Source organism: Polyodon spathula, chromosome 37 (assembly GCF_017654505.1).
Source record: "Polyodon spathula isolate WHYD16114869_AA chromosome 37, ASM1765450v1, whole genome shotgun sequence".
Taxonomy (NCBI): domain Eukaryota; kingdom Metazoa; phylum Chordata; class Actinopteri; order Acipenseriformes; family Polyodontidae; genus Polyodon; species Polyodon spathula.
Genome location: NC_054570.1, coordinates 792,074 through 801,578, shown reverse-complemented (window position 1 = coordinate 801,578; position 9,505 = coordinate 792,074).

Here is a 9,505-nt window from a genome sequence, read left to right as displayed (position 1 = left end):
AGTCCCATTTGAGATGGAGATCTCTACAGACCCCAGCATTGAGCTCGTTGAACACAGGCTGGGCTGAGGGCGCTCCCTATTGCAGAGTGGGTGTGTGAGAATTAGGAGAATTTGTCTTTGTTCCAAGAGCATAGAGACACATTGTCTCATCGAAAATCTGAGAAGAGTGCTGACCAGAGACTTTACACAGGAGCTTATTAACAGTATGATCACCAGAGCACCTCCCTTTAGCATAGAGACAGGGAGACAGACATGGAGAAACACAGCCAGCCAGCGGGCTCCACTCCTGTGTGGTCCACACTGTCCGCAAGACAGCAGAACTGGGAGAGAGCGTTAATTAGGGGGCAGCGCTAATGACTAACGAGCACACGCTGCTAACGAGCGGAACGTCAGCCACCTCATTAGGAGGAGCTGAGGGAGAGTTTAAAAAGGAGCGCTCAAACCCATTTCCTCGCTTTATCACTGGCCTCCCTTTAGAGGAGTGCTGCTCACGGCTTTAAAGAAAAAGTCATTAGTGGCAGCGATCCCAGCTCTCCCTCGCGCGCTCAGTCTCACGCTCCCCGGCTCTCAGCCTCGCGCTCCCTGGATCTCCCCCTCGCTCTCAGCCTCGCGCTCCCTGGCTCTCCCTCGCGCTCTCAGCCTCGCGCTCTCCCTCGCGCTCCCTGGATCTCCCCCTCGCGCTCCCTGGCTCTCCCTCGCTCTCAGCCTCGCGCTCTCCGGATCTCCCCCTCGCTCTCAGCCTCGCGCTCCCTGGATCTCCCCCTCGCTCTCAGCCTCGCGCTCCCTGGCTCTCCCTCGCGCTCCCTGGCTCTCCCTCGCGCTCTCCGCCTCGCGCTCCCTGGCTCTCCCTCGCGCTCCCTGGCTCTCCCTCGCGCTCTCCGCCTCGCGCTCCCTGGCTCTCCGCCGCAGTCCCCACTCTCAAGAACGCATACCAAATGCAAAGAGAGCCGCTTCACAGGGTTAAGAACACTCCACAAAAAAAAAAAAAAACCTGACAATAAATCAATGTAGTCACGATGCGCCAAACACAACTTACTACCCTGCAGACACTCAAACCCACACAACACCCCGACCGCCGGCAATGTCATCAGGGTCTAGTGCTGTATATTATAAACACATTTCAGAGGGCTGGATCTCATCAGTATCAGGGTCTAGCGCTGTATATTATAAAGACATTTCAGAGGGCTGGATCTCATCAATATCAGGGTCTAGTGCTGTATATTATAAAGACATTTCAGAGGGCTGTATCTCATCAATATCAGGGTCTAGTGCTGTATATTATAAAGACATTTCAGAGGGCTGGATCTCATCAATATCAGGGTCTAGTGCTGTATATTATAAAGACATTTCAGAGGGCTGGATCTCATCAGTATCAGGGTCTAGTGCTGTATATTATAAAGACATTTCAGAGGGCTGGATCTCATCAATATCAGGGTCTAGCGCTATAGACAGACAGATTAGATAGATATCTTAAATTCAATGACAAGCGATTTCACTTCATTTGTCCTTGAATTTAGTTTCCCTGCAGCCTGCTAGAAATCTTCAAGTACAGCCTTTGAGATTCATGAACTTATTATTGATAGAAATCAATACAGCTTGTGGCCTTTCATTTAAAACAGAGTCCTGGTGTGCACAATGTAACTGCAGGAAGAGAACTATGAAACCAAGGAGACACACACGTACATGCATGCACACACTCTCCAATTTGACGAATAGGAGGTTCCCTGTATTCTCGCTCAATGGAAAAAGGTCGTTAACCGACTCTCGAGCTAATTAGAGCGAGTGCTCATTAATATCCTGGCTGATCTGTACTTCAAAACTAGAGCTCCTCTCCAGAGGGCTACAATTGATGGCGCTTTTGTTCTGGAGAGAGCGAGAGAAGGGATGGAGATTAGACTCCTGTTGCATAGCAGTTTCACCCCCTTCCTGGTTTTAACATGAGCTTGATTAGCCGTGGTGTGTGCAGGTACAGCTCGCCCCCCCTCTCCTCACTGTCGAGTGAACAGAGACAGTGAACCTGCACGCGTACAGTGCTGCTATTGGCTCAGGAACACGTCCTGTGATGCCCCCCTCAATTCCTCCCCCCCCCCCCCCCGGGCTCTCTTGTGAAGGCAACTCGGATCCAGGCAGATACCTGGGAGCGCTAATCAAGCGATCACCGAGACACACAGAGCAGAGAAGGGGAGAAGCTAGCAGGAGAGGAGCGGAGCAGAGCTTAGTTTAACATGCAGGGCACAGGCACTTCCTCTCAGCACAGATCAACCCGAACACTGTTCAAGCTAATGCACTCAGAGGAGCAGCGATGTGCACTGCAGAATACTAACGAGAGGAGCGTGGGGTCTAGTGAGGAAACACAGGGAGCTCGGACACACAGTGACAGTGTAAGTGCAGCACAGAACAAGAAAGATGTAAGGAACTTTTTGGTCAGCTACAATAAATTTGAACCCTTAAATTAACAAGACGCTGAAACCGTATGAGAGAAATAAACAGGAGGAGGTTTGCGAGGGGCGGGCAGCGAGACGCCACGTCAGCACATCTGGGAACAGCAGCTCTGACAAGCAACCCAGCGCTGAATCAGTGAAGGGGTCGGCAGGGACACACTGTAGCTCTTCTCTTAGTACACTTTCACAGCAGTTCCTTAAACCAGGCAGCCAACAACATGATAAATAAATAAAGGATTCTCAATATTTAATAGAAGCAGGTTCATCCCTGCTATAGAAGAGAGCGTGTTAGAGACTCCCCTCCCCCCCTCTCCTCTCTCTACCGATCTGCTGCACTGTTTATTGGTGTCATGCATGTCAGTTTTTTGGTCATGCTGCCAACTTTGATTTTGAAATTGACAGCCGCATTGGCGATGGGGGGGTGGTGTTACCAACAGGCTGGTTTAAACACAACCATTGGAGACTTCTAAACCTGGCCGTCTGTTCTGCGCAGAGAGGCCTTTATTAAGAACAGAGCCAAGACAGAAACAAAACCGGCAAAGACGAGCAATTCCTTCTACAAGACAAACCACTGCCTCCCGGGCGAGAGAAAGGTCTGATAATATAGGTCCGATAAAAATCTGCAACCTTCCAGAGACTCAATCTTATCTCCACACAGCGGCTTTGCAACAAATGGAATTCAAATCCACAGTCAAGGTTTGCAAACACAAAAAACTAGACCAAAACACACAGTGGCACAATACACAGTCTTCTCAATAATAGAAGCGAATCTGTCAAGTCGACCCCCTTTCGCCGTCTCTTATGGTACCAGTCTGTCTCCCAAAAAGAGAAGGGGACTGGACTGATTCACGTTTCATGGTACTCCTGTCCACCTGTCACTTCACAGCATCCTAGGCTCCTCCTTTTCTGTAAAAGAATTCTTGGAGAGCAGAGCGGCATTTATAAATCATGCATCCAGCACTGAGCTCTACAGCTGGAGCTTACTGGAAACCACTCCAACTTCAGAGAGAGAGAGAGCGCCAGCACCGAGATTAGTTTTTTGAGGAGGAGAGAGCAAGACTATTTCTCTCTATCAATGCTTCGATCTTTTCCCTTCTCTCCAGGCAGGTTATTCTGTGTGTCATGCACCTCCAAGATGGTGCCAGCAATCCCTCTCTCCTCCCTCCCCTCTCTCCCCCCTTGATGCACACCTTCTCCAGATAATTTCCCTCCTCTCTCTATCAATGCATCAATCTCTTCCTTCTCTCCCAGAAGGTTATTCTGTGTGTCATGCATCTCTGAGATTGATAGAGCAATCTCCCTCCTCCCCCCCCTACTGGGGCAATGCCAATGCTACACAATTCAGGGTTCAGCTCCACTGTGTGTTTGTGACTCTGCTCATCACAGTGAGCTTAAGATAACCAGAGAGAGAGACACACACACAATGAACTCTCCGTAACCCTTCTTCCCTCTCCCGCTCCCCCCTTCTCTACCACTTGCCCCTCTCGCTCTCTCTCCTCATCCCCCTCTCCTCCGTCTCATCCCTTTTGCATTCACTTTCTATCCCTCCCTCTTAACCCTGCTTTTCCTCTCTCAGCCCCTTTGACACTCTCCGTCCCTCTCATTTCCATACCTCTTTCACCGACCGTCTCACATCACTGCTGGTCTCCATGACAACATCAGCCTAACCCCCTCCCCTCAGTGTTCCGCTCATTTGCATGAAATTTCCATTCTGCCTTTAAATATTTGACTCCAAATAATGAGACTGGACCAGACTGACCCCCACCCCCAGAGAGATTCTCCCAGAGCAGCAGCATCACGGCCCCCCCCACCGCATGAGGATCACAGATCCCTCCTTTACTAAAAACGGAAACCACTGTGGATATGAATGCAAGCTGCCTCCAGTCCTCTCAGCGTCACCTGCAGTGATTCACAGCTAGCGATTCTACTGTCTGTATTGACTAATGAAATCAGACAGAGACACGCACACTTATCACAAGACTAAAATCATCTCCCTTCATCTGAAACTCACGCATTCTGAATATTAATGTGACTGAGCCCTGTTCACACAGCTTATATATTATATATACACACACACACACACACACACACACACACACACACACAATGTCCTATTGGAAGTGACTCTGCATATAATGTGCAGGTCACAGCTTGCTTCTGTAAAGCGCTTTGATGGTGGTCCACTATGAAAGGCGCTCTATAAAAATAGATATTGTATAGAATAATGCACATACAATATTATTTCTAGAGTTCCACAAACTGATTATTTCTCATTGGCTCACCATTGCCGTCAATATAGAGATCAATACAATACAGATTTTGGCCAGCTAGAAAGACTTGAAATGAAAAGCACAAGGCCTGCGACTCATGCTTTGATACGCCTTGCTGACACACACACAGTTCACGGACTGAAGCAATCCCACACTCCACACCGAGTGCAGCGGATCGCACCTTTCCAGCAAGGCTAGTTCTGCTGCTATTGCAACAGTGACCAGGTGGGACTTCACACCTCACAATTAAGAGCAATTTTTACACCAAACATGCAATTACTTCCAGACAGGCGTGCTGGGCTTCGGTGTGGGAGGCACTGGGGCGGAGTAGCTCAGTGGTTAGAGAACGAAGGCGCTGGGCTGCAGTGTGCCAGAGTAGCTCAGTGGTTAGAGAACGAAGGCGCTGGGCTGCAGTGTGGCGGAGTAGCTCAGTGGTTAGAGAACGAAGGCGCTGGGCTGCAGTGTGGTTAGAGAACGAAGGCGCTGGGCTGCAGTGTGGCGGAGTAGCTCAGTGGTTAGAGAACGAAGGCGCTGGGCTGCAGTGTGGCAGAGTAGCTCAGTGGTTAGAGAACGAAGGCGCTGGGCTGCAGTGTGGCAGAGTAGCTCAGTGGTTAGAGAACAAAGGCGCTGGGCTGCAGTGTGCCAGAGTAGCTCAGTGTTAAAAATCAAGCTCCATACTGGCTCATTTAATATTAAAGAGTCAGAGTGCCTCTCAGGATAATTAACTGCCTTCATCTCGGCTGAAATACAGTGACTGTTAAAACAGACCCCACTAGGGAAATGAGACACACACAAGAAACTGTCTGTCAGCCAGCAAAACACCTGCAGGGATGGTTCGAGGAGAGATTCAAAAGTAGGAGAGAACTGGATGTAGAAAAAAAAAAAAAAAAATATTGGTTTGTATTTTCACACAGAGGTCTTCAGCAATCATCTCTCCTCGCCTCTAAAAAGTGCCGACTCTGCACCAGCGGGGTCACGTCCTTTGCTGCGCAGATGTCCTCGGATACGGGCGCCTAGCAACCGCTGGAAGGGGGGGGGGGGGGGTGTATCGTCTCAGCAACAGAATGCAGAGGAGATGTTGGAATGTGCGCGTGTCACTGGGAGATGGTACGGACGCAGACCGGCAGCATCAATCACAGTTGACAGAACTCCATTCAGAAAAACAGCCAACACCACTAGAGTCCTTTTCAGGGTTCTTTAATAGTGTTGACAGCTTATTCACGGGAAACAGAACTGGGTTTTTTTTTTTGTACTGGTATTTACTTGGTCCTGGGTTTAACATCGATGAAGGCACTAGAGCCCAAACGCTGGTCTGCTTGACTCTGTCTCTTCTAGTTTCAATAACACTGATTAAGGCACTGGAGTCCACACGCTTGATTCCTACAACTGTTACAGCAGTGATTTTTCCTCTAGTTCCAGACACACACACACAGCTCAGCGTCAGTCCCGCCCAAACTTACGCGGCGTCAACAGGCTCCTCGGTGTCAGAGAGAGGACACGAGGAGAGACCAACTACTTATAGTAACGATGTCCTCCCTTCGAGGTACAAACAGCCCTGTTTAGGTCATTAATCTCGAGTCCCTTGGGGGCATTTTGTTCTCTAAACCACCTCCTTCTGGAGGAGAGTGGAGGAGAGAGCCGAGCTCCTGACACCCCTTTGCCCCTCCTCTCGGCTCGGCACGGGTGGGTGGGGGGGGCGTGCGGGGAACTCTGTTAGCAAGAAACAGACATGGAGAAAAACAGTGATTGAGAAACACACACTGCTCCGTCAGTAGCTGATCCCGGAGCGCTTCATTTCCCAGTGCTTGTCCGCGCTGGTCCGCAGTGCCGGAGCCTGCCTGCATGGACTGCACGACACAGAGACCCGTCTATTCCATTCACAAAGACCACTTTCAAAAATCCCAGAGACAGACGCAGCATTGAAGCAGCAAGAGACAAACAACAAGAACAGTCACAATATAACGAGAAATCAGATAGCTGAGCAACCAGCAGTGTGTGCGTGTATATTGTATCCGCTCGTGATGGAAATCAGATTCATTAACCCCCCCCCCCTCCCCGCAACACTGTCCCCTAGAGGAGACGGGAGAGAAGTGGGGATGGAGGAGAGCTGATGCGAGCACCAGCGCCATCTAGCGCACAGCCGTGCGTTGCCAGCGAGCGTCACTACATGGCATCAGCTCTTCTATAAAAAGATCTAGCCTGCGTTATATACAGATCCAGCAGTGCAGCGCAAGTAGAAGCTGATCCCCTAGTCCTGAAGACAAACGTGCTCTGGAAGGGACGGTCACTAGATGGCGTCGGCTTCTACCTCTATAAGAGAAGCTCGCTGATCTAACCAGTGTCATGCATGTCTATGGCAGGGTTTGAAGAGCAGCGCATCTCGTCCAGTCTGAGCATTGCACCAGTGTCACCTGACCAGAGTCACACGCACACAGTCAGCTTTTCAGCGCTGATATTTACCAGGAAAGCTGGGGAAAAAAAATATAAAAAAAATAAAAGCAAGGAGGAGGATCTCTCAGTGCGATCAGCGGCAGAGCAGAGCACGGCACGGCAGATGGCCGGGGTGAACGCAGCTGCTCCCTTGCTCCAACGGCAAGAACAAAAACACAAAAATTAAATTTGAATGCAAGCATTATGAAAGGCCTTGTGTAATAATTACTGGCAGGCTGGCGTGTGCTTGATGCCCGGGGGGGGGGGGGGGGGGGGGGGGACACAGATGGCTCCCGATGTTTAAAAAAAAACAAAAAAAAAAAAAAAAAAAAAAAAAAGCTAAAAATTTACAGGAGGTGGGATCAGATGGAAAAGAGCTGGGTGGGGGTTGTCCCTGTCCCCAGTGTCACGAGACACAGAAGACAAACCTCTAAACACACATCCCTGCACCACACACACACACTTACACACCTATTTTCACTCTGACACAGAGAGAACACATTCATATATAAATATTAATGTGCATCTCTGCCTCTATCAGATGTGTATGTTCGTGCGTTTCTCTGTGTGTAACTGTCAGTATCTCAGTGTGTGACACACAAGACAGTAACACACACACACACCGAGACACAGCTCGCTCTCTCTCCAAGGTCACGACTTCTCACACCAAGGACTAAACCACTGCAAAACGGGGGGAGGGGGGGGGGCAGACACACCAAGGAAAGCTGGTTCAGTGCATGCGTGTGTCTCAGTGTGTGTGTGTGCGCATATCCCCTGCCCACACGACTATTCCACTCCGCTCACAGGAAGTCAGTGGGTGGGGTTCCACAGCAACAATTCAAGTGGCCGATGACTTATATCCTGTCAGCAAGCACAGTGTGTGTGCGTGAACAAACAGCTTCTTAAAAACAATCAAAAAGAGAGAGACTGGGGAACACAGGAAAGCAAAGCCCTTTTAAAACAAGTGAGGCTTTCAAATCCATTCTCTCGCCTCTTATCAGCGCTGGCAACATTATCACTGCCCCCCTCCACCTCTCCCTCAGTGGCGACCAAGACTGTGAAACTGTTTGTGTGTCAGCGCATTAAAAAGGTTTTATAAAACCCTGTTTCTTGGCGCACAGTCGAGACAAACACAAGCCGGGTTTCTCTCACGACCGACGCGGCCCTTTTTCTATCACAAGACAAGAAGTCTTTATTTGGCTCAGCCCCGCGTGAGAGTGTGAAACCGGAGCTCTGTGCGACAACGTGGAGCGGGGGAGCCTGTGCGATTCCCGGGGCTTGGTAAAAGAGAGGAACACCCAGTTTTAGGAAGAGATCTGAAAGGCCGGGAATATTCAGGATACAAGAAAAAAAAAAAAAAAAGGATCAAGTACAATCCAAGAAAAAAAATCGAGTTATTGTGAACGGCATGTAGAGACAGAGAGAGAAAGAATCGTCATTCCAGAGTCTCAGCAGCCGTGAAAACGATTTATTAAAAATTAAGTATTAAAAACCGTTCAGCTCCAGGAGCCAGTGACCCGAGAGAGGCACTCGAGAAGCTGAGGATTTATCAGCGCTGGGACTGCCTGCTTTACAGGCATGGGAATCAGACTCCTATTGCACAGCAGCGTGATCCAGTCCAGGTTTTACTAGCAGCTGGATCAGCCCCCAGTGTGTCTAGCTAACAAGCTCAGGTGTGTCATCAAACTCGGAGTGAAACCAGGACTGGATCACACTGCTGTACAATAGGAGTCTAAACAATTTTCTGGGAGAAAGTGTCAATACAATATAATACAGAGATCAGTATCCCATAGAATATGGGAGGCCGGGTAATGAATCCAGCGTGCGTCTCTCTCTGTGCCACCTAGCCCCCCAGACTGGAACCCAGCCCCCCAGAAGAAGGGGAAAGACTGGAATGAGAGGCTAGTTTATTAGCCTGCTGTCTCTGTGCTGTGTGTCTGGCTGTCCATCTGTTTGATAAGCTTCACAGTGAAGGAAAGCAGATGCCCGTTTCTGTGAATTAAACTAGTTGGGGAGAGTTTATAAAAAATGAACTTAAAATGGATTCCTCTCTGTGAATAATTTATCACAGGAGCGAGTTCGAGATCACGGGTACCACTTGTAACCCAGTGTCGTGCAATTAGGACAACAAATAATAAATTACAGGCTGCTGAATAACTAAATACACCCTGAACTGACTGACTGGCGACTTCAGAGGCAATCGCTGGATCTCGAACGAGACTCCCATTGCAGAGCAGCGAGAGAGCCAGTCCAGGTTTTACTATAAATACAAGTCAGCACATCACAGACGCTGCAACATTTCAACACCGAGCAAGAATCAATCTCTCTCTCTCTTTTTTTTTTTATTTACAAGTTTTAACTGTT